General features: G+C 40.6%; 1 protein-coding gene across 1 annotated transcript in view; it reads left to right on the forward strand.

Annotated features, from left to right (window-relative positions):
* The window catches only part of SKOR2 (SKI family transcriptional corepressor 2), a 57319-nt gene extending 51759 nt beyond the window's left edge, over positions 1-5560 (forward strand). The window contains exon 8 of the mRNA XM_049781507.1: positions 4901-5560. The gene's annotated coding sequence lies outside the window, so the exon portion shown is untranslated. The remainder of the gene's footprint in view (positions 1-4900) is intronic.
* Positions 5561-24600: the final 19040 nt, after the last annotated feature.

A 24600-nucleotide genomic window follows, 5' to 3' on the forward strand; every position in this document is an offset into this window, starting at 1 on the left:
CTTGGACTTGACTTTTGTAAAGGCCATTGTAGAGAGCATTCATTCTCTTGTTCCTGAATTCTACTCCATATTTGTGAGACTCCTCCATCTGAAAATAGTTTGATTTCTTCTTATAAACTACAATAAACTCTTTACATTTCCCACTTCCCCAACTCATCTCCCCTGCTTGTCAAACCCAATTGGTCTTGCACCTCCAAAGTAAGGACTTACTGCCCAGAAACCAAGCCACTGATGTTGACATAGCACATAGCTAGGTGGAAAAAAAAAGATTGATTTGTGTTTAGTAACTAATGCTTCCTCCATGCTGATTTTGTTTCCATCCTTGCAGACAACCGGGATTTCTCTAAGTAGACCCTGGTGTTTTCAGAAGATTAGTGGTTACTTAAATGCTGAGCTAAATCAGCCAAGCAGAGAATCATGACCATATTGTTAGAAGAAGTATTTGATTCTCAACATGCCAAGCCTGTAAGGAATTACCCCAAGAGAGATTACAAAATAAAAATCATTACACCAAAGAAGGGAGACAAATTCTGTCTTGCTGAGTGACCACAGGTTTCCAAATTAGGGACTGATGCATTAATTTCTTATGCAAGAATGACCCTTAACGTAGTATGCTGTGTTCTTGCCACCTAGTGGATTCCAATATGACTATTAAGAGGAGGAAGCTTTTCAAAACCACAGGCAATCCACTTAATAAGCTGAGCAAGTACTGCCACATATCACTGCTCTAACTAATCTTTTTATTTTCATCCTCCATTAGGACTAAGAAAGTCCATGTTTAGTCAAAGTAAAGGTTCAACTAGACCAGGATGAATAAATCGTATAATTCCATTTGAAAAACCAAATTGTTCATCACCTTGAATTCTACACATCTCTACAAAACGCTCTTAACTTTTTCTTGATAACTGCTTTTAAAATACCATTATCCATGGATTTTTCTAAACCTTTCTTTAACTTAAGCACTGTCCCTTTGGGGCAATGGAAGCTATTTGTTTAGTTCCCAGCTGTGCATAGTGTTGTTTATTTTATTTATCTTCAATGATTGCCTAGAACAAGCCTTAGTAGGTTAAGCATTGCGCTGCTCTGCGTGTTTGTTCCATGGTAAGCCCATAAGTAAAATAGAAATGATCTGTAAAAGATTTTCAAATGCTTGGCTATATTATCTTTTATACCTAAAATAGTTAACACCAGATTTATTCCTGACAGTTTTCTTTATATTAGCGGGTTTCTCTCATTCAGTTTATACCCAGACACCCTAGTATAATCCGTATTAAATCTTTACCCCACACAAATACATGTTAAAATAAATTTAGTTCTTACTTTATATTCTTTTGAGTCTTAACACCTTTCAGTATCAGCAAGTGTACTTGTTGGTGGTTAGCATAACCACATGCTCAAAACATTTCTTGTAAGTGGGGAAGGTAGTCACCAGAAATAGTTCATAGCTTCATAGAAACTAGTTGACTAAGCTGGAAATAATAACATTTATGAGGCATTAACTATCCAGTACCTGTTGTTATTTCTTTCGCTTCTTACAACCCCATCATGTTGATCCTATTATTTTCTCCATTTCTTGTATGGGAACCTCAAGACTCAGTGGGTCATTAGAGAATCAGTGCCATGCCAGTATTTCCTCTAAGCATTTCTTAGGCTCTGAGATCATTTCTCTGCTTTCCTAGAAACAATAACTGGTTTCGAATGAGTACAGTTTTTATATAAAATACTACTTCTGGGGGCACAGCAGTAGGGCATTTGCCTTGCAGGCAGCCGATTCAGGATGGTCGATGGTTTGAATCCCAGCATCCATATGGTCCCTTGTGCATGTCAGGAGCAATTTCTGAGCACAGAGCCAGGAGTAACACCTGAGCGCCTCCGCCAGGTGTGGCCCAAATCCTGCCCCCCCCAATTCTACTTCTTTGTGTTAATGTAAATAATACTATTTCATCTCCTAAAGTCTCACTTAACAACAAAATATGGGAAGCTAAACCTGACCAAGTCCTTGCCAGTTCTAAAATTCTGGTGATAATTTTGATATGCCAGTGTTCTCTCATCTTTCCCAAGAAGGGGTTGCTTTTGTCTTCATCTGCTTAAGATCACATTTAATACCCCAAGGACAAGAAGCCCCTTCTTTTGCTTTCTGTCTGCATTTTCTTCAGTACTTAATTGCTGCTTTGATTTCTTCTGTAAAATATTATATTTTTCCTATAATCTTTTCCTAATGCTTTAGCAAATTTCCACTATTTTAGTTTAACTCCTGAGATAATTGCTGTAAGAACAAAAACAAAGGGGGGTGTCATAAAAGGTTGGTTAGTGATTGTAATGGAATACCAGGTGTCTCCCTTTTGTGCAGATCAGAGATAGAGGGGGTGGTGTATCTATTTCTTTCTTCAGGTCAGATATCAGGGAGGCCTTTTCTCTCAGGAGTTTCCACTGAGAATGACCATAGGCTGCTGCTATTTTGTTCCAGCACTTAAGGAAAATTTCTTTATTTAATCTTCAAAGCAACTTATTAAAGAAAAACTCATACTTTTGACCCTATCTACCACTAAAAAATATGGAAATTTATTTTTATGGGATTGGAGCAATAATACAGTTGGTAAGGTGCTTTCCTTGCATGTGACTGACCCAGGTTTGATCTCTGGCACCCCATATGGTCTCTCAAGCACCAACCAGAGTAATTTCTGAATGAAGAACACTTGAGCATTTCAGTGTATGGCCCAAAACAGACAAAAATGAGAAAATGCAGATGAGTAAGTCAAGTAAGTGGGCTGCCATCTTTTGGGTGACAAGTGGCAGAATCTGAGCCAGGATGCTTGACTGTAGCTCACACATCACTGCTCTTCTCTGATTCATGATCTAATATCATTCTGTCACATCTTCATTACCAGTTATTAACAACTTAAGCCCATTCACTATGGGGCCAAAGCATTAGTACAGTGAGTAGGGCACTTACCTTGCATGCAGCTGACCAGGGTTTGATCCCCAGTACCCTATCTGGTCTTCCAAACATGCCAGAAGGGATCCCTGAGTAGTAAGGGGTCCTAGGAATAAGCCTTGGGAACTGCCAGGTGTGGCCCAAACAATTGAAAATATAAAATAAAATCTGTCCACTGTTTAGCTGATGATGAGTCATGAGACCTCTGGCCAAACTTATAGAGTTTTGCCCTAACATCCCACAAGATGTTAGGACAAGAGAAATGAATGTCATGTTGATCATCTGGCCCAAGCAGCAGTATATCAGAGTCTGGACTGTAATCTACCCTTGCTACAGAAAACTATCATCTCATTCAGTCCAGCAAATCAGAGTTTCTAGAATCCAGCAAAAATTACTTTACTATGGAACTGGAGAACTAGCTCAGTGTATGCTCCATTTGCTCCCTGACACTGGATGGTCCCCTGAGCACTCTAGGAGTGACCCCCAAGGCCAAAGTCAGGAGTAGCCCCTGAGCACTGCTGGATGTGGACTAAAACAAAGAAATAGCTTTCCTCTGGATTACTCTGGAGAAGGCATAGCACACACACACACACACACACACACACACACACACACACACACACACACACTGATTCAACAGTTTGGGTTTGGCTCAAAGTCAGACAGAGCACACAAACATGTAAAAAGGAAGATGTCTCATGCTTACTGTTTAAAAATATGTTTGTCTAAATTACACAAAAATGTTATTTTGCCTGTGTGTTTGTGTGTGTATCTGTGTGTGTCTGTGTTTGAGCCACACCCAGCAGTGGTCAGGGCTTACTCCTGGCTCTGCACTCAGAAATCACTCCTAGCAGGCTTGGGGAACTATCTGAGGTATCAGAGATCAAATCCAGGTTAGCTGTGTATAAGGCATTACCCTCTGTACTATTACTCCAGCCCATAAAAACATCTTGTCTTTAATTTTTTAAAAATAATTATTTAATTAAAGACCCATGATTACAAAGTTATTGAAAGTTGAGTTTAAGGCGGCATATATTTTATTTTTATAGCAATCCCACTATCAGTATCAACTCCCTTCACCAGTGTTTCCATACTCTGTCATGTTCCACCCCAGACCTCCCTGCCATCTTTTTTGTTTGTTTGTTTTTGGTTTTTGGGCCACACCCGGCGGTGCTCAGGGGTTACTCCTGGCTGTCTGCTCAGAAATAGCTCCTGGCAGGCACGGGGGACCATATGGAACACCGGGTTTCAAACCAACCACCTTTGGTCCTGGATCAGCTGCTTGCATGGCAAACACCGCTGTGCTATCTCTCCGGGCTCATCCTCCCTGCCATCTTAATAAGCACATTACAAAATTCAATGGTTACTCCTTAGATCTCATGTTTACATTGTTGTTGAATCTGTGCTTTGGATTTATATATATACCACTCTCTCACATCACCAAGGTAACCAAAACCCCTAACCCTCTTCCCCCATTACTCCACTTTCTCACCTTATTCCTTCCCCCTTTGATTTCTTTCCTTCTCTGTCTTTCTCCTCCCTCAACTCTGGGGTCAAGAATGATCTAGGCATTTCCCTTTACTACACTATATTTCCTCATCCAATTAAATACCACAGATAAATAAGATCATCCTGTGTCTGTCTTCTTCCAGCTTACTTCACACAATATATTCTCCAGTTACAACTAGGTTGCAGCAAATTGTATGATTTCATCATTCCTTGCGGCTATATAGTATTCCATTGTGTTATGTACCATATTATCATGATCCATTCATCTGTTGTTGGATCCTTATATTGATTTCATATCTTAGCTATTGTAATAAGTGCATCAATGAATAATGGTGTGCATACATCCTTTTGGATGAGTTAAAACTAGTCTTTTTTAAGGATATATTATAAGATGTTTGGTAGTGATTGATGGTAGCATACAGCAGTTGTCATTCTGTGATTTTTATCTTACCCTAGGTATACAGAACCACTTATTCTTGTTCTTGTGTAAGATCCAGCCTGCCACTGAGCACTTCTGACCTGCATAAGGACTACGAGTTGAAAGGGCTTGGGAATCAAACACAAAATCAGGTTCGAGAGAACCACAGGACAAGTGACCTCAAAGAAGCATGGACAACCATGTAAAATAACATAGACTGTAGTGGCCACTCATTAGTGGGGGGAGGGGGGAGCCAACCAGAGCAGTCAATGCTTGTTGCATCTTTTGGTGGAACCAAAGTTTGAGTCTTTGTGTTTTTAGAGGCCAACTGAGCCCAGAATGTAGGGGGCACGCACCATTAGCTCCCAGGTTGGACAATCTGTGGACAGCCTCAGTGGCACTCCCTTGGAGAGCACAGCTCTATAAGACTGTTTTTTTTTTATGTCCAGAGAAGTGGTTCTTGGTGGAAAGAAAACACAAGACTGGTCCTAAGAGTGGGGAATGTGTCAACAGATTGGACTGTCATACTGCCCTGCTTTCTGCAGCAAACTGGACAGATTTCCACAAGGGCCCTTTCTCTCTGGTATTTTGCCTGCTGTATGAATGAAGATTGTATTCCTCTGGAAATATTTTACAGTTTAATATTGAGTGTAATTAAGAATATAATCATGTTATCAAAAATGGTATTTAACTCTGTTGTAGTTTCTTTAAGATTCATGTGGATAAAAAATGTCTATAATAAAAAACTATGAAATAAGAGTTGTGTTCATGTAGTTAAATGCCTATTTTCTGGGGGGGGGTCAGTGACAGAGAGGAACAATTTTAGAATTATTTTGGCAACACATACTTGAATACATTATATTTGAAGTATGGAATTCATTTAAAAATGTTTTTTTAAGTCTAGCTTAGGGAGCCATAGAGGTATTACAATGGGTAAAGTGCTTGTCTTGCATGCAACTGACTTGGGTTCAGTCGCTGGCATCTGAAATGATCTTCTAAGCACCACCAGGAATGATCTTGAGTTCAGAACCAGGAGTAAGTCCTGAACACACCTATGAGTGTAGCCAAAACAAACAAAGTCTAGCATAGCTTTTGGCTTTTGTGGATAGCTGTATACTTCCACATTAGACTAGATCTGAGAAGGGTGAAGAAACATTTTAAATTTCTGCTAGATCTTCTGACAGGTTGATTGTGGAGTTGCCCTTGTACCTTTCTCCTCCTTACTGTGATCTTTAATCTGGCATGTGAGATCATTTTAGGCCAACAATTCTGTCTTCCCTTTCAAAATATAAAGGAGCCAATGTGATGGAGCCCTGTGAGCCAAGAGTTCTAAGTAGTGTGGGCTTGCACTGAGGTCTGCCGCAGATGACCTTCCATCCTGAGCTTGCTGAAGAGCTTCCTAACTGTATCTTCAGCCTGAAATCCCTGGCTGGTTTCATAGAGGTTTAAAGTGCTTCACTTTGATACCTGATACTTTTTTTTTCTCCACCATCTTCCTGATCAGGAACTATCCCCAAAAAAGCTTACTGACTTACTCTTGAGGTCATTGTTCTATTAGATGCCCTGTGGTTTCTTCACAGGAGGGAAACCAAAGGAGGGACACTCATTTGAAGTTTTCATCTTAATCCTTGAAGTATGAAAGTAAGGGTCAGAAAAGGGAGAGACAATACATCCTGGACTGAGGATCTGAGAAAGGGGCACACAAGGCACTACAGATGTGTCATATGTTTCTAAACCTGGCCCCTGTGCTCAGGAGTCACTGGACAACCAAGTTGACAGCGTTTTATATTCTGTGCAAACTTTAATCTGTACAGAGGTGCTAGTGTTCCGAGTCCTCAGCCCCATACTTGAAGCCAAAATACCTGAAATGACAAATATGATCTAGGGGATATCAACCAAGTTTCCTGGCAATTCACCATGGAACAGAGGGGGTGGGTCCTTTTCTATAGACCCAAGGACCAGAAAGTTGCTCCCCTTGGGCCACACCTGGTGGCTCTCAGAGGTTACACCTGGCTCTGCATTCAGAAATCACTCCTGGCAGACTCGGAGGGCCATATGGGATGCCAAAAATCAAACCCAGGTTCGTCCTGGGCCGGCTGCGTGCAAGGAAGAAGTCCTACTGCTGTGCTATATCTCTGGCCTCCAGAGAGCTTCTTAATACAAGGACAGCACTTGGTCCAGAAAGAGCAACTCAGAGGTTTGCAAATGAATTAATACCAGGTCTTTCTCCTATATTTACATCAACTGGCAGTGTTAAGAGGTCCAGCTTTTCTTTCCAATTACAACTTTAAATGCCTCGAGTTGTTAGTGCTAAAATATTAGCAAATGACCTAGTAATAAGGGGGAGATTTGAGCCAGATAATGACTATATCTTAAGGTTGGTCGAGAATTGAGTTTTCCAAAGTAGCAGCCCTTTGATTTGGCTTGATGAACAGGCAATAGGGAAGACCCTGCTGCTGAGAAGGTTGGATCTCCATGGGTACTTTGCAGGGCTCCACCTAAATTTGAGGTGCTAGAGGAGACTTCCCCTCTCCCTGAGCAAGCACTAGAGACTTTAGTGCTTATTATTGTCTTTATTATGCTGCCTTAGTCTCCCCATTCCTCAAGGTTATTTCATCAGACTGTCTATTCCTGACAAGCACTGGCACCTGCTAATCCTCCATACAATCTTGAAGTTCACACCCCCAATAGTCAAGGAATAAGACTTAGTGATAAGAAACAACATGGACCTACAAATTTTCTCACAAAGGCAAGCAAACACCTCTTTTCTGTTCTAACAGCACTTGACACTTTTAAGTCAGAATAAAAGGAATTTGTCCCTGAAACTAGATGTGATTGGGTTATCTGAGCTGCCTAGTGGAAACAGACAGGACATTCATCTCAAGCACTGTATGGGGCTAAAAATAAAGTCACTCTTCAGAAGGATAAATCCAAATTCTTGGCTCCACAAGATGACAGCAGAAAAATGCTGTTTTTCTCTTTTCCTTTGACTTGTATGGTGGTAAAAGGTCCAGGTCAACCCAGATATTAGTTTACTATAGGCAATTCAATACAATTCTCTATTTAATTCCAAAGAAAATTGTAGGCTCAACAAGGACCAGAGAAAAATTAAAGCAGAAATCCCAGTCCAACCAATAAACTATTATGACCAGAGAGTTAACATTGAACCTCAGACAAGTCTGTGTAATTGGGTCTCCCTTTGCCAAAGGCAAGGAGAAGAGGAGAGGACATCCCAGTTTCCTTAGATTTGAGCAATGAGTATCATGTGAGCTCTTGTAGGCAATAGAGACTAATTTCCTAGCTACAGGTGCTAGGAACAAGAAGACAGTTTCTTTTGTGTCTAAGAGTAAAATTCAAGACAATGGCAGTCAGAGCTCAGGATGGATCAGTAATAAAGTATCTGCAGGCATGAGACCCAGAGTTGGATCTCTAATGTCTCCCAACATGCTGCATGCAAGCCTGGTGGCACTGCTGTTTGACATTCCAGACTCTGCAGCCAAGTATGTACCACTTTTGGTCATCATAGCAACAAAGATGAGTGTAGAATAGGGAAATAGCCTGGATTCACAGTGATGTAGGTCAGAGAAGCATGCGCTAAGGATATAGAACCAGTTTTTTAACAGGACTCTTCCAGTCCATTCAAAGTCTAATGAACGATGCTCCTTTATCTCTGTCCAACCACCTTACCAAGTTTCCGTGACTGCCCACACTGTTTACAGTGATATACATTTCCTTTGGAGGGAAGCTATGCACTGTAAACTATATGAGGGCAGGGGCTGTTTTCAGCTCATTACTCTCTCCCTAGTTCAGAGCATACTTCCCAACATGTAGTAGTTCTACAAATCATTTTCTGTTGAATGAGTGGATGGGTATCATTGATTTTATTTGAGCTAGCCACAAGACATCATGTCACTGTTATCATTTTATTTATTTGTGCAGTACTGGGAATCAAACTCAGGCATCACACATCCGAGAGAATTAATCTTCTGAGCTAGGTCCCTGGCAATTAGCAGTTATTTTAAAAATTGTCTCATCAAATGTAGAACTTTCATTTGGTTTTAGAAGACCATATAGAGCAAATTAATAGTTTTAGTTCAACAGTACCCATTGTTGGGGGGGGTCAATATGACATAATGCTAGTAAGAGACTACATTTTCCAGGCTTACTTGCACTTAGACATGTACCTGTGATGCTCTTCTGGTCAATAAGATGGAGGGGCAAATATATATGCAGCTTTCAGAAAAATCATATCAAAAAGAGTAGGCCTTAGTTAAGCAAAGTTTCTCTTTTCCCTTCCCTTTCCCTCTCTGATGATATGGAGGGAACAAGAGCTCCCAAATCATTTTGGGTTATAAAATGACTTTAGAGGTAGAAGCCAGATACTAAAATGACCTTTGATGAAAATAAAACCTGAGGTCCTGGTAATGTCCAGAAACTGTGACCAGTTCAGTATCCTCTGTGTGGGCGAAAACTGAGGTTCTATTTTATTTCACCACTGTTATTTGAAATTTTCTACTAACACTAATTACATAGTTATGTTCTCTATTTAGGAGCAGCTCTGATTACCCAGTAATAACATAACTTCTTATTTGTATGATTGCTTTGCATAGAATGCAGTTTATACTATTAATGCCATTTGATGATCTCATTAGCTTTGTTATTTAACTAAGGAAGGTCAGGAGATAGGAAAGCCAATCAATTGCAAAAACGACTGTAATCTTAAATTAAAAAATTAAAGCCAGAGCAAATCTTGCCAATCTCTTGTCCTAACCTTCACAGACTAGCCAGTTCATAATGCCTATGCTTTCCACTTTCTCCCCCCGTAATATAGACAGATGAGGATGGTGAAGGGGGTTGATTAGAAACTTGGCTCTTCAGAGTTAAGACTAGAGAATGAATAAACTGGTTCACTGTCCAAAAGGTCCTATGAGGCTAAAAGCAAACCTATAGCCATTTATGTAAATAGGACCTCCATGAGAGAACCAAGCTCAGCAACACATGCAGACTGCAAAGTAGAGGCTGTCAGCCCTCATTAATTCATGATAGTGGGTCCCCATTGCACACTTTGCATTCATGCCCTTGTTCTAGTCTTGGGAAAACTACAACCTTAAGGAAAGTCCAGCTTTTGACTTCGGTTATAATGGGGTAGCAGTAATTGACTCAACAACACAAGCAGGCAGTGAGCTCTCTTAGTCAGAGGGCAATGTGTAAACAGGAGAAATCAGGAGAGCCTTTGGACTCCAGATTTGAACCACAAAACCACCCCACAGGTCTGGGAAGAGAGTTCAGACTGACTATGCCTCATACACTCGTCCTGATTCAAGCTTTGAAATAGTGCTCTATGGGCCCGGAGAGATAGCACAGCGGTGTCTGCCTTGCAAGCAGCCAATCCAGGACCTAAGGTGGTTGGTTTGAATCCCGGTGTCCCATATGGTCCCCCGTGCCTGCCAGGAGCTATTTCTGAGCAGATAGCCAGGAGTAACCCCTGAGTGCCGCCGGGTGTGGCCCAAAAACAAAAACAAAAATAGTCCTCTAGATATAGGAGAAATAGAGAAAAGGCTGGGTTTGAGCTCAGAAGTGATCAAGGAAAACAGCAAGAACAAAAGGAAGATCCAGGGGCCAGAGAGATGGCATGGAGGTAAGGCCTTTCATGAAGAAGGTCATTGATTCAGATCCTGGCATCCCATATGGTCCCCCGAGCCTGCCAGGAGCGATTTCTGAGTGTGGAGCCAGGAGTAACCCCTGAGCACTGCCGGGTGTGACACCCCCCCCAAAAAAGGGGGAGATCTAGATAGCACAGCTAGTGAGGTATTTGCCTTGCATATGGCCAACCCATGTTAGATCTGTGGCATATGGTTCCCCATGCACAGCCAGGAGCAAATCTGTGTATAGAGCCAGGAGTAACTTCTGAGCATGGCTGATCTGTTTGCCCCTGCCATCCAAAAAAGAGTGGTAAGCTGTTTTTACAAATGACCACTGACTTCAGACCAGACTTAATCCATATATTTTTTCATGTTTATGAACTCAGATTTCCTAAAGTCAGTTTGAAAAAGCCATGAAACTCTGCTAAAGGGAACATTTGCTTGTTTGTTTTGGGGCTACATCTGACTGAGCTCAGTGCAGCCCTCTGACATTGTGTTCAGGTGGACTGATCCCCTGGTGGGATCAGGGGACCATATGCAGTGCAGGGGGTCAAACCAGGTTGGTTTCAAACCCCTGAACAATCTCTCCAGCCCTGGTGGAAGCAATTTTAATGCCTGAGTTTTCACATAGTCAATTCATTGTTCTCCAACTTTCAAATCATCTCGCTTCTAAGGACAGTGGCTTCCTGCATGATTGTTAATGATGGTTTTCTTTATTATATTTTAGACCATTTAGCCAAGTTTATTGATTTATACTTCCTTGTAATTAGTGAAAGTGATTAAAATAGCTTTTATGGCCCTCTGGAGATTGACTTTTTAAAGTATCAACATTTTCCCCAAATTGTGTGTGTTAAAACATGGTTAAATACTGTTTGAATTCAGTACTAAACCATCATTGGTGAAGATGTGATTTTATATATATACACATATATATATGTTTGCTTTCTCTTTTTTCTGTTTACGTGATGTTATCATCCAATTACTTGGCAGCCAATAATAATAACAGCAGCCAACCTTCACCGAGTCATTACAATAAGCCAAACATTATACTATGTCTTAATGCATTATTTCATTTAATCCTCTTAGCAACCTTATGAGGCAAGAACTATTTATGTAACTAGCTAATTGAAATTTGAAGTTAAGTCACTCAGCTGATAAGTAGAAATCAGAAATTCAATGTCCATGTGACTTCAAAACTTCTTTTTACCACCAAACTCCACTAAAGCAAGAACCTGATCTATAGAGGTAAATTGGAAGTGCTTTAACTGACATGATTTGAAAGGTATAAAAGACCCTTTTATAATAAAAATATTTCTCACTAATCTCACTTGAAACTGAGAATCTACCATTGGCAAAAGTCCTTTGACTAAGGTTTTCTATGTTCCTGGAAAGAGAAATACTCCAAGACAACGCTATTTGAAGGGTAGCTTGTTGAAGAGCTAAAACCTATAAAATATTTTAGGATAAAGCATAGGAGGGCCAGAGTAGTAGTACAATAGGTAAGGCATTTTTCTTGCACATATCTAACCAGATTTTTATTTCTGGCACCCCATTTGGTTCCCTGAGCACCTTTTGAAATGATCTCTAAGCACAAAGCCAGGAATAAGCCTTGAGAACTATCAATGTGGACAAAAACAAAAACAAGGGGCCACATCACTGCAGGTAGGGAATTTCTGAGTGCAAAACCAGGAGTAACCCCTGAGCACTGCTGTGAGTGCCCCAAACCAAAAACAAAACTTTAAAAAAGAAAAATATATAATAGTGAATTTTGATAGCATTGCATTAGACAAAGGCTTTGTATACACGGGCCACAAGCACAAAAGGAACAAGTAGATAAACCAAACTTTATCAAAATTATAATATTTTCATGCTGCAGATGATGCCATCAAGTAAAGAAAAGGGCTATTTATGGAAAGGAGAAAATACTTACAAATCAGTTACCTGATAAAGAATATGTATCCAGAATATGAGAGAATTCTTACATCTTGATAATAAAAATGGGCTAAAGATTTGAAGATATATTTCTCCAAAGTAGATAAACAAATGTCCAATAAATGCATGAAAAGATGCCTAACATTGTGATTCGCTGAGGAAATGCAAATCAAAGCTATGATGAACCCACTTCACTTCACAGACTATTTCACACTCACTAGCATGACTATTACCAATAAGATAGATGGTTACAGAATTAGTGAAGACACAAGAGAAACTAAAATATTGTACATTGCTGGTAGGAGTGTAAAATGGAGTATCCACAGTGGAAACAGTTGGATAGGACTTCAAAAAACATGGAACTATCTCAGAGAAATGTCACTTAAGAGCTAATTATACACCTCAAAGAACTGAAAACAGGCACTCAAATATTTTTATATAAGTGTTCACATTAGTCCTCATCACAGTAGTAAAAAGATGGAATGAAACGATCCAAATGCTGGGTGAATGGATGAAGAAAATGTGGTAGCAACGTAGAATGAAATGTTATTCAGTTGTTAGAAGAATTGAGGTACCGACTCGTACTACAACATAAATTAATCTTGAAAATGATATGCCAAGTGGAAGAAGCAAGGGGCTGGAGAGATAGCATGGAGTTAAGGCATTTGCCTTTCATGCAGAAGGTCATCAGTTCAAATCCCAGCATCCCATATGGTCCCCCGTGCCTGCCAGGAGCAATTCTGAGCCTGGAGCCAGGTATAACCCCTGAACACTGCCGGGTGTGACCCAAAAACCACAAAGAAATAAAAAGTGGAAGAAGCAAAACTAAAAGACCACAGAGCCCATAATTTAAATTCCACATTCAATGTGTGTGAACTAACCATAATAAACAAATCCACAGAAATAAAAATCAGAGTGATAGTTTCCAAGAGGGGAAAGGAAGATTTGAATAAACATTTTTTCATGAGTATAGGGTTTTCTAATGAGTGATGAAAATATTTTGGAACTAAACAGAAATGGCAGTTTCATAAAAGGTTTTTAATGGTACTGATATGACATTTAAAAATGGTTAATTTTATGGTATATGAATTTCACATCAACAAAGTGTATAGGAATAAAATGTATTGAAAGATATGTAAGATCGTATGATAATGTACTTTCTATGATACTTCCTGGTATTTATTTATTCAAGAAAATGACAACACATGACTGAAAATGTCTATAAAACTATAATACCAATGTTCACAGCAGATTTATTTACTATGATGGTCTAGAAGTAGCCCAGCAATCCATCAATATAATAGATTATTAAAATTATATTACATTCCCAGAGGGGCTGGAGTGATAGCACAGCAGTACAGTATTTGCCTTGGATGCAGCTGAACCGGGACTGACACAGGTTTGATCCCCAGCATCCTATATGGTTCCCCAAGTCTTCCAGGAGTAATTTCCTGCCAGGAGTGAAAAGCCTGGAGTAACCCCTGAGCACCACCAGGTGTGGTCCAAAAAGAAAAATAAAAAAAATTTTTTTCCAGAGCTTCTAAAAGGAAGTAAAATGATAAGCATGATACCCTCTCATCAAAAGTATTATAAACCAAAGTATCTAAAGGGAAAAAAGAAAGGAAAAAAAAGGAAAAAAGCCTGCCATAGAAGCAGGCTGGGGTGGGGAGGAAAACTGGGGACATGGATGGAGGGAAATGGTTACTGGTGAAAGGATTGGTACTTAAACATTGTACCCCTGGAACTCAATTATAAATAATTTTGAAACTTGTAAGTTATGGCTAGTCAATAAATTATTAAAAATATTAAAAATATATTTCCCAGAGTAGCTACTAAAGTGCAGGAAAATGTCACTAAAGAGTCACCTCTCAATGAACAATGACCCTCAAGTCCAGGTTGGTTATTTTTGACTCTTCACTGGGAAGCCAAAGTCATCTTGCTAAGAACCCTTCTCTGAAAGGAACTCTTATTCACTGCTGGTGGGGATGCCATCTAGTCCAGCTTTTATGGAAAATAATATAGAGATTCCTCAAAACACTGGAAATTGAGCTCCCATATCATCCAACTATACCACTCCTGGGGATATATACCCTAGGAACATAAAAATACAATTCAAAAATCCCTTCCTTATACCTATATTCATTGCAGCATTATACACAATTGCCAGACTCGGGAAACAACCAAAATGCCCTTCAACAGATGAATAGTTAAACAAACTGTGGTACATATACACAATGGAATACTATGCAGCCGTCAGGAGAGATGAAGTCTTGAAATTTTCCTATACATGGATGTACGTGGAATATATTATGCTGAGTTAAACAAGTCATAGGGAGAAAGAGACACAGAATAGTCTCACTAATCTGTGGGTTTTATGAAAAATTATGGACATTATTTTAATAATGCCCAGAGACAATAGGGATGAGTGTCGGAAGGATCAGCTCACATATGAAGTGAGTGAGCTCACAAAGTGGTGAGTGCAGTTAGGAAAATAACTACACAAGCAACTATCATGACAATCTTAATGAGTGAGAGAAGTAGAATGCCTGTCTTGAATACAGGCATGGGTTGGGAAGGATGGAGGGAGGCATTGGTGGTGGTAATGTTGCACTGGTGAAGGGGGTGTACTGTTTATGACTGAAACACAATTACAATCATTCTTGTAATCATGGTGCTTAAATAAAGATTTTATATATATATATGTATACACACACACATATATATAAAAGAAGCCTTCTCTGAAATGTGAAAGGCAGCTTAGTGACATGAAGGTGGTGTAAATCCTTCTAGGAAGAAGGTTTGAATTCTTGCTTTTCATGTACACTTTTCCTTCACTCTGAATCACTAATTCTACTGTTATAAGGTACTTACTAGACATTGCTTCTTCTGCACAAAGTTTTTTTGGGGGGTTTGGGGCCCTACCTGGCAGCACTCAGGAGTTACTCCTGGCTCTGTGCTCAGAAATCGCTCCTGGCAGGCACGGGGGACCTTTGGGGATGCCAGGATTCAAACCAATATCGGTCCTGGGTCTGCCGCTTGCAAGGCAAATGCCCGACCACTGTGCTATCTCTATGGCCCCTTCTGCACAGAATTTTAACATCTTTCACTCACTCCTTGTTTCTGCCTTTCTCCTAATGCTGAGCAATGTCCCCTTGTACTATGTGTGTTGTGTTCAACTAAGAGTCAATCATGGATGAGAGGAGAGAACAAATAACAGATGTTCATTTCTGATGGCATCGCAGAGACCCCTGGAGGTCATACCACTCAGTGGCATTATCTCACTTGGACAGAGAATGGTTAACATGTGCCAGGGGGTTCACTGGACACTGTGATCCAACTCTTGCATCCCATCAGCCCACTCCCTTTTCTGTTTTGTCCACTCTCTCACTTTTCTCTTTATAAAGACTGAGGCTGGAGCATAGAAATAGCTCTAATGACTAGCATAGGTGAGATCCTCAGTTCAATCCTTGGAACTGCATGGACCCCTGAACCAATAGGTGTGTGTCCCCTACCAAAAAATTACAGAGACTGAAGAGATAGGACCGTGAAAAGGGTCCCATATATGGTATCCCAACACCTCCAAGAGTTATTCTGAGAACAGAGTCAGGAGTAAGCCCTGAGCACAGCTTGATTATAATCTAAAGCCAAGGATTCGTCTCACTTGTGTTACCTAGATGTGTTATTCACAAATAAAAGAGATCATTCAGTATTTGGCCTTCTGAAATCCTCCAATTCTATCCAAAATGCAGCAAATTGTATGATTTTTCTCCTTCCTTGCAGCTTCTTCATGTTCTATTGTATATACATACCACACTTTCATTATCCACTCTTCTGTCATTGGACATAAGTTGATTCCATATTCTGGGTATTGTCTCAAATGCTGCAGTGAACAATGATGTGCACATGTCCTTTCAAATGAATGTTTCTGTGTCTTGGAGATAGAAACCAAGAAGCAATAATTTAAAGACATAAGAGAAAAATTCCTGTGTTCCCTGCTCAAGAAGAAGTATGTTAGAAGAAAACTATGTGGCATTTCTATTATCAAAGAATAAAGAGTTTTTAGAGCCCAATCCTTTCTAACACCTCTAAACCTTCTTCCTGGTTTTTTTAGTCTCCAAGCCCTACCTACTGTCTTTCTTACGTATATGAGTTAGATTCAGAGTAATAAGTTGCATTTATAAAGAGATATCATTTCTAAGATTCATAAATAACAATAGACTAAGAAGTCCCTTTAGAAGATACTAATGAATTTAATTCAATTTTGTACCATATGGGCCCCCAAGCACTGCCAGGAGTAATTCCTGAGTACAGAGCCAGGAGTGAGTAACCCCTGAAGATTGCCGTATGTTGGCCATCTCCCTCAAAATAAAGGGGGGGGGGAATGTTCCTTTTCAGCACAAGCCCTCTATAATTTGAACCCTATCTACACTTTCCATCTCACAGCAGGATTATTTCTTCTTTTTAAATTATCTTTATTTAAAACACCATGATTACAAATATGATTGTAGTGTTATGATTACAGTCATGTAAAGAACATCCCCCTTCACCAGTGCAAGATTCCCACCGCCCACACCTGTACTCGAGACAGGCTTTTTATTTCCCTCATTCATTCACATTGTTATGATAGTTTTCAGTGTAGTTATTTCTCTAACTGCACTCATCACTCTATGTGGTGAGCTTCATGTCATGAGCTGCACCTACATGAGTAAATGGGGGGACCGAGGCAGTAAAAGATTAGAAATGAGCTTTGTAGGGCAGTATCAAGGTCACAATACAAGATGGGTATTATGCATATATAAACTATATGCATATAATACTATCAATATATATTGTACGCGTGGGGACACTAGCCCCCACATGGTTTTTGAAATGGAGACCAAGGAGAAAAAAATTCCAGTGACTTTCCCAACATAAACCAGTGCTGCAACGGCCCGCCCTCCTCCCAAAGCACATTCCCATTAGTGTAGGGAGAGGTAGGGGGAAAGCCTGATGACCCCTATAGAGACCACCTGGACCGGTGCCCAGGGAAGGCCTGGAGTCCAGCGGAGAAATAGGGGGTTGGCTGGGGGCCTGCCAGCCTCCAAGCACTCCTCAGGCTAGAGAGAAGGCCTCCAGCAAGGGGCCTCCCCAAACCCCATACCTGGCAAGAGCTGACCTCCAGAATCAAAGGGGAAACTGGAAGGCAGATATCAGCCCACCCTCCTCCCCATGCACCTCCCCGCTGGTGTATGGAGGGAGGGAGAAAGTCTGAGGACCCCTAAGAGTTCACCTGAACCCACTTCTGGCCATCTGAGCTGGCACCCAGGGAAGGCCTGGAGTCCAGGGGAGAAAGAGGGGGATGGCTGGGAGCGCAGGACTTTTTCAATGTTGGTCCCTAATTCTTACTTTCTTACCTTTGTGGATGCCATTGAAAGCCCATCTTCTATCTATTATGTCCAACTCTCAGGGATTCAACAGCTCAGATTCACCCCAACTTAGGTTCTATAAACCCTCAGATTTTCTTATTTTGTGGGGTTCAAGTTTAGGGCCTAACTAATGCTAATCAACAGCTACTCCTGGATTTTTTTTTCTGTACTGACTCCTGGCAGTGCTTGGAGGACCATATAGTATGGCCAGCCACATGTAAGGCAAGTGCCTTCACTCCTATACTATCTTTCTAGCCCATCTAAACCCTCTTTTTTCTCTGAAAGAACTTATTCCTTTGATATTTGTCTTTGGAACCAGTCTTGGCATTTTTGTGTGCTAACTTGAGTTATTGAATGAATTGACTTATGTGGGCCAGTGGCTCTCTGCATTCCAGAAAAGCAGCAACAGTCTCATTTCCTAATGCACCCTCTCAGCCAGGTACAAACGGCTGCTCCACATACATTTTCTAACGCAGGTGACTTGAATACCTTAAATGTTCTAAACTTGTTCGTTAGGTTAACCGGTTTCCACTCTCTTCAGGATATGCTCGTTACTCATTGGTTGGAAGCACCTTTGGATGGAAGCATTCTTGGGATTGGTTCCTGAGACCACCTCTTCTCCACCCTACCATGTCTCAGGGGAAAACTTCTGTGGTTTCAGACTGAGGTATTTGCTTCTGAGGAGCAGAAGGCTTGCGTGTGGAGTTCCTGAACTGTTTTTTTTTTTCCCTTAACTGGGTGTGGATTATTTCCTACATTGGTGTTTGCTTCCAGACCCACATCTCTTTAATGCCCTGTAATTGGGGCAGGATGCTTCCACTACACTGCAAATTTGGAGAGAACATTTCGAACTTGGGAGGAAATCAAAGAAGTCAACTCATGAGCCACATTCCATATATTCTTCCCTCCCCTCGACCCCTTCCTTTTTCAGAGTTGCTGTTTGTCCTTTGTTTATCAACACACAGGGAGCAGGACCATCAAGGAGCAAGACACAAACTAGGAAAGAGACAGTTCTCCAATCAATAATGGTCTAAAAAACCACCACTCTCTGAGTCCTTTCATACCTACAGGAACTTTCCACAGATCTCAGCTCTTGGTGCAAATAGATCCACATGCAGGCTTCCAAATGTCCTTGTGTTTCACCTTTGCTTCATTTGATGAAGTGCACTTTCCACCAGAGATGTTGAAGTGTGTTTTGTTTTTAAGCAGTTTTGTACTAAAGCGTGTTTTAAAGTATTTTATAGTTTTATTAAGTAATAGTAATTTTATAAGTTTATTAGGTAGTAGATGTTTAGGTAATAGAATTAACCATGTTGTTAGCTTCTGCTAAGTTGATTTTTACTTCTGTTAACTTGATTTCCAAATCCACAAAAGCCTGGCCACACACACAAACCATATGTCTTTGAACGCTCTGACTGCTGGGCAGCAAACAACTCATTGATGCCTGCGAGATGCTGCTTGGCAAAGAGAGAAAACAGACAGCTTTGTTTGTGTGCTTGTGAAGTATAGAAAACAGTTAGGTACAGGTTAATATTGTTTTTACCTCTGTTATTTCTTGCTTAAGGCTATAAAATAGGACACCAGGCTCCCTAGCCAGGCCTTTCTCAGGACCTCTATTCCTGTCAGGTTAAGGAACAACTGGAGGTACAGGTCTTATTATCTTACAGACCACCAGGATGTGAATACCAGACATTGCTCCAAAAGACCACCAGAAAAGGGGCTAGAGTGAATCTCGCCAACTAGGGGGCTAGGAGATCATGCCTTTTCCTATGAACATTATTGGTCAGTTTGAACTGTAATTCTTATGTGAACCTATGAAAATGGTTGAAGTTTGTGATCTCATTATCGTATGAAATTCTATAAGAATCTAAGGATGACATAGCTCGGAGTTCCACTCTTGGACCAAAGCCTGCTGCGCCAGGTGGTTGGTGGAAACCCAGAGCTCTGGAGAAAATAAACTGCATTGCTTTTGCATCTATGAAGGTTTGAAGTCTTTATTGAGGCAGTGGGCTCTTCTTGGACCCTAGGCATCTCTGGACCCCTGGGTTTCCCCAGGACTTAGGCATCCCTGGACCTAGGACCTTCCTCTCACAGGCCCTATGCTTTCCTGGTGTCTTTCACACATTGTCATAATGCAATTCATGAAGAAATATAACAATGAAACAGATGTGAGAACTGCCTCTTTGGGCTTTGACTTGATCCTCTTCAGACTTCTTTCATCCTGTAAACACTGAGGAGTTAATTTGGATCTTCTCTTTTTCTTGCTTTCCCTTCACCCAAATAAAAGCCCCTTTGGGGAAAAGCCTTGGTATTGTGCTAGATTGCTGCTCTGTGATGTATACCCTAAGAAAGCATTGGGTTCTGTTGTATTAAATTAAAATATAAAGTCCTAGAGTTGGAATGAGGCCTTTCTCAGCATAGCATGGCACCTGTAGCCCCTGTAGCCCCTTCAGCCAGTGGGTCTGTAGGTGTAGGATAATGGTGGAGAAGGTGACAAGCAGTCTGTTGAAGTTTCAGGAGACAGCAGTTTTAGTACTAACTGCCATGTGCATTTCTCCACATGACTTCTAAGTTAAGCATCCTCTTTCTTGTGGCCCTCCATGATCCCTTGCTCAGTTGTCTGACCTTTTTCCTCCCCGCAGACAGTCCTATTATTCCCTATTACAAACATCAGACCCACCCACACCTGGGATAAACAGGAAGTTGCGGGAAGAGTGACAGGGACCCTCAGTGACCACACCCTTGGGGTCTCAGTTTCATAAAAGATGCTCCTTCACTTTTGAACTTTGCTTCACATCTCAGGTAGGTTAATTCCACTGACATTAATCAATGAGTGGTATTTTTTTCAGTGCCACAGGATTTAAGAAGAAATTAATTGGGTCAGGGAGATTGTTCAAAGAGGTAAAACTCATGCCTTGCAAATTGTCCCAAGGCCCACTGAACATCACCAGGAGTAGCCCTGGTGGCATCTGAGCACCACCAGGGTGACTCTGGATATGGTCCTACCTACCAAGTACCACATCACCTGGCCTGAACACAAAATCATTATGCTCACACTGCTGGATCAAATACCCTGAGACATGGCCCCAGCACCCCCACCCCATTAAAAAAAATAGAAACAATGGGGACTGGGAAATAGTACAACAGGTACTTGCCTTGAATGTGACCAATCCAGGTTCAATACCTGTCACTTCATATGGTCCAGAAGTAAATCCTGAGCACCATCAGGTGTGACCCTCCCCCCCCCCCGCCCCACCAAATAAAAGTCAAGAAAAGGGAAGAGACTCTACCTAACACAGTAATTCTTAGATTTTTTTTACCTCTTTCTCTTTCCTGTCACTCTCAATTCCTTTTTCTGAATGCTTCATAGATTATTTTGTTACATCTTGTTTCAACCCTGTAAGATAGCATATTCAACTTAACTTTACATTGGGCCACAAGTTTGTTTTCTTACATTTTCTTTTGTTAATCTGATTATGTTTGTTTTTTATTTTTCAGAGTAAAGGTGCCTTTCCTTTCTTCTTTTTTCCCTATTTCATTTCGAAAACCACTAGTAGTTAGGATAGTCTGAGAATTATTGTACTAACAAAAAACAAAAGCCACAGGTTTCATTCAGTCAGTCAGTGACCTATAACAACAATATATTACTTTTTGGTCATCTCCCAGTGCACCATATTTCTCTGGACTATTGTGGTTCTGCTGACTCAGAGATCTTTGGAGCTCTTCGTGGATTCATTCCTTCTGACAAGCTGTCAAATAGAAAAAGAGAGGTTACTGTTTTTTTATTTCCATGGTCTGAAAATGCAATTCACAGTCTATTGTGAATCACACTACTGATAACTATAACAGTAGTTATAACTACTGATAACCATTGTGTTATTATAATTTTCATTATGCATTAATCCAATAATACACCTGTCCCTAGAGACCCCACATCCTTCCATCAGTGTCCCAATGAACCCTCCCAGGCAAGATCAATTCGGTAAACAAATCTATAGTTTCAATTACTTTTTCCATTTGTTGTTCTTTTCCTATGTTTCTTTATATCTCCACCTATGAGAGAGATCACTTTAAAAAATGTATTGAGGAAGTGATGACACCTCAGCTCACATAGATGAATAGTTAAGCTCCTGAAATCACATAAAATTGTAAATTAGTGATAAGCTGCAAAGACTATATATATTTCTGAATAGTTAAATGAGACTGTGTGAGGGATGATGTATGGGACTTCATGGCGAATACTCACTTTATACTCTAATTTGCATTCTTTAGGAAATAATGTAACTATTGTGTCATATCTTTCATTATACATTTTTCATTGATTGGAAGTTTTGGTCTTCCTTAAAATCTTTTGTTTTCAGGGTCTGAGCAATAGCACAAGTAGTGAGTTTGCCTTGCACGTGGCTGACCCAGGACAAATCGGGGTTTGATCCCCAGCATCCCATATGGTCCCCCAAGCCAGGAGCAATCTCTGAGCACATAGCCAGGAGTAGCCTCTGAGCGTCACCGGGTGTGGCCCAAAAAACAAATAAAGGGTGGGGGCAGAGTGGTAGTGCAAGCTGTAAGGCATCTTCCCTTACACGTGCTAGCCTAGGACAGACCGAGTTCCTCAGTGTCTCTTATGGTCGACCAAGCCAGGAGCGATTTCTGAGTGCATAGCCAGGAGGAACCCGAGTGTCATGGGATGTGGCCCAAAAACAAACAAAACAAACAAACAAATAAAATAAAATATTTCTGACCAGAATATATGTGGGTTCAAAGATAAGACAGAATAAGGTGCTTGCTTTGCATTTACATACCCCAAGTTTGGGCCCTGGCACCACATATGTTCTTTCAAGCACTACCAGAAATATTTCTGAGTACAAAGTCAGAAGGAAACCCGAAACACCAACAGGTGTAGCCTGCTAGCGCTCCTCAACGCAAAAGAAAACTAGAAAGAAGGTGTGGCTCAAAAAAACAAAACAAAACAAAAAAGAAATCGCTCCTGAATTGGGGGACCATATGGGACACTGGGGAATCAAACTACAGTTGAGTCCATCCTAGGTCAGCTGCGTGCAAGGCAAACACCTTACCGTTGTGCACTGCTCTGGCCCCAGAAGTATTCATTTCATTGAGTTTTGTCACTATATCCCACACTGCCTTCAGGCCTTGAGGGTTTCTTGTAACAGGTCTGCTGTAAAGCTTAAGGATGCTCCTTTGAATGTAATTTCTTGTTTTGATCTTTCTGCTTTCAGCGTTCTATCCCTATCTGGGGGATTTGTCATTGTGACTAAGATGTGTCTTGGGTGTTTTTATTTGGATCTCTTTTAGCTGGTACTCTTCAAGCATACAGGATTTGGTTGCATGCACTTTTTATTTAGCTCTGGGAGTTTCTCTGTAATGATGTCCTTGTCTAATCTTCATGGGATTTTCTTCCAGAGTTTCTGGAACTCAAATGATTCTTATGTTGTTTCATTGTGTTTATCAAAGACTTCTATTTTTGTCTGTTTACATTCTTTGAGGATTTTACCATCGTCTGATAATTTGTTTTAAGGCTCTTTCCCAATCTCTTCTGTTGTATGGAATTGTTATGCAACTCATCTTCCAGCTCACTGATTCTGTCCTCAGCTGATGTTACTTTATTGGTGAGACTTTCCAGTGAGGCTTTCATTTTGCCTACCAAGTTTTTCAGTCCTATTATTTCATTTTGAAGTTTTCTCATTTCTATTTCATATCCACTTGATTCTTATTTGTGGTTTGTTCCATTCGTTCCATGCTTTCTTTGAGTTCTGTGAGGATCCTCTATATTTCTTCTCTAAATTCCTTATTTGAAATACTAAGTAGGTGGTAGGCACTTTTGGGGGTCATCAGGGCTGCCATCTTTATTCTCTATGCATGGTGGAGGCCTGCATTGTTTCTCCATGGTCACACTTGTAGTGTAGTTTTCCTACGTTTTGTGCTGAGTTCATTGACTAGGAGATTTGTGCATGCCATAGAATGGGCTTGAGCAGCCTGGCCCTTCATGGAAAGTCTTAGCTCACTTCTGTTGATGTGCCTCCAGATGTTTATTTTTATATCACAATTATCTAAAATTATGCCAATCTAGGTAAAAAATATATTTGGGGGAAGAGGAGTTTGGGCCACACCCAGAGTTTTCAGTTCTTTCATCAGGCTCTGTTCTGAGGGATCAAACCAGGATTGAACATTTGCAGGCCCCAGTAAATATCTTGAATTAACTAAGGAAAAAATTGTTGTATTTAGAAAATTTTGTGGGTGGGGGAGAGGGCGTTGGGGTCACTCTTAACTGTGTTTAGGACTTACTTTTGTCTATGTGTTCAAAGATCATTCCTGGTAGTGCTTTGGAAAGCACTGACATTTTGAACTGGCATTGGCCTCATGCAAGGCAAGTGCTTTAAACACTATCCTAACTCTGCTTCCCCCCAAAAAAATATTTTAAAGAGAGAGAATTTTGAGAGCTAGCTCAATGGGCTAGGCATGTACTTTGTATGCAGGAGGGTGAAATATTGTTATTATTGTTGGTGTGGGGTCACACCTGTCAATACTCAGAGCTTATTCCTGGCTCTGTGCTCAAGGATCACTTATAGTGAGTCTGAGGAACCATCTGTTGTGATATTGATTGAACCATGTCAGTTACGTATAAGGAAAGCACTATAACCACTATACTATCCCTGAGCGCCAGGAACCAGGAGTTTAATACCTAACACCACATGTTCCCTGACACTTTTTGGTGTGGCCCAAAATTAAAACAAAAATAAAATT

This window comes from Suncus etruscus, chromosome 10 (assembly GCF_024139225.1).
Source record: "Suncus etruscus isolate mSunEtr1 chromosome 10, mSunEtr1.pri.cur, whole genome shotgun sequence".
Lineage (NCBI taxonomy): Eukaryota > Metazoa > Chordata > Mammalia > Eulipotyphla > Soricidae > Suncus > Suncus etruscus.